This window comes from Octopus bimaculoides, chromosome 26, assembly GCF_001194135.2.
Source record: "Octopus bimaculoides isolate UCB-OBI-ISO-001 chromosome 26, ASM119413v2, whole genome shotgun sequence".
NCBI classification, from domain to species: Eukaryota; Metazoa; Mollusca; class Cephalopoda; order Octopoda; family Octopodidae; genus Octopus; species Octopus bimaculoides.
The window spans coordinates 3,066,913-3,069,141 of record NC_069006.1 but is presented as its reverse complement, the minus strand read 5'-3'; positions in this window follow the sequence as shown (position 1 = coordinate 3,069,141).

The window sequence follows — 2,229 nt, the reverse complement described above, 5'->3', positions numbered from 1 at the left end:
ATATATGTATATATATATATACATACACACACAATATATGTATTATATATGTTATAATTTAGAACAAACAGCAAAAGGTTGTCATTATAGTACTCGGAGTTTCGAATGTCGGAGCGAAGAACTACGATACATTCTCATCGATTATTAATGGCAACAAACGCTATGAAAAACCGTTAAATAAAAGAGAAGTAACTCTAATAGATAGAAAAAGAAAAAAAGATTAAGAATACACGCCACCGTATTCTCACAATACATAGACATAAACCTCCTGCGTTCACGTCTACAAACACTCACACAAACATGTATACGTACATGCACACACACACACACAAACATATATGTATGTGCGTACTGATTGACTTCTGTGATTTTTGGCCCAGAAAACAGCATAACCTTTTGGTCTTTTTAAAACGCTTTCTTCAAATCACTACATTTATTTGTCTCAGAGTCAGTCATAAATTAAATCCACTGCTCCTTTTTGTTTACTAATGAGGCTAGTCGATTAGACCGACCCCAGTACGTAACTGGTACTTAATCTATCGACCCAAAAAGGATGAAAGGCAAAGTCGACCTCGGCAGAATTTGAACTCAGAACATAAAGACAGACGAAATACCGCTAAGCATTTCGCCCGGCGTGTTAACGATTGTGCAAGCTCGTTTCCTTTCACCTGCTAATCATTGAAAAAGAAAAGAAATTGAAATACGATGATTAATTAGTGCACTTTATATACTTTATGCACAATTTTATAGACTTAATATATAACACTCGCCTTCTTCGCCTTACCCTCTTTTTTCTCTCCATTTGCTTTTGCTCACCCCCTTTCCCTTCCACTAATCACGTGAAAGCGTTACAGACGGGCTAAGTAACGGGGAAAAAAAAACTTAGTTAAAAAATTACGCATTTCACTCACCACCACTTCTCCCACCCCATTTCTTCCCTCACATCACCTCCCCTCCCCTTCAACTAATCCTGTGGAACTGTTACGGACGGGCTAAGTAACAGAGAAACGACCAGAACTATTATAAGATTCATTCATCGCTGATCTGCAATAACACGGTACGTATATACATATATAGAAAATACACACACACACACACACACACACACAAGTATATACATGCATGCAGTTTCTGTCCACCACATTAGTTCGCACAGTTTATGTCACTCGCACAGTTACTGGTCGACTTGGAACTATAGTAGAAGACACTTGCCAAAGTTGCTGTGCAGTGGGATTGAACCCAAAACTATATGATTGCAAAGCGTTGTTGGCCATTCCTGTGCCAACAACACTGTGTTACTCGTCTTGAAAGAACACGCTTACGACTTTATAAAGGGAGATCACTTTGTGTTGGATAACACGGGGCAACAATTTTTTTATCTTTTCTCTCTTTAGTCCATAAGTGTTATTTCCTATTTGCTTCTATCTAGAAATCAACGGCAACGACTACTATTCCCTTAAAACTTTCCTTTTGTAACCTGGACATCAATAATTTGAATCTTACCTATTTTCCATTACATTTCAGACAGGGTCAGCGCTGAGTTGCTGAAGCAGAAATATCATTATAGCAAATATTTAGCTTGTCAGTTGCTTGATCTTAACCATATGAGCATGTCCCTTGGTGGCTAACAATATGTGCATTTCTGATGAGGAGCAGGAGTAGTGGGGTGAGCATCATAGCTAAATGTTGAGAGGGATTCCTTCGTGCTTGAATAGATATAACAAAAGCTAAGTTTGAAGAAAATATTAAGGAAATATTAACCATTTTTCATGCTTTCTAGGAATAACCAAATATGAAATAACAGTTGCTTCCCAAAGACAAAAATTGTGTTACAAATTATTAACACAGATACATTGGCTGGAAAACAGACGGACTGATCAAAGCTGAAAGTACGACCCCACATCCGGCTGCCACTAAATTTGTGGTCATGTGTTTATATTAGAAATCAATATTATCATTCAATCTAGTATTGATTACATATGATGTCCAAATCTCCAGCCCCACCCTGTATAAATATTTCTTTGTATCTATTCATCATATTGAAACCTGTTCAACAGAGGCAAATGTATAAACAAACTCTCTGATAACCTTGTTGGTATTTCTGTGAAATATGAAGTTGACATTTAGATCTGAAAGAATTGAATTTGTGTGTGTGTGTGTGTTTATTTATATTTATATTTATATATATATAAATAAATATATATATGTATATATATATGTATATATATA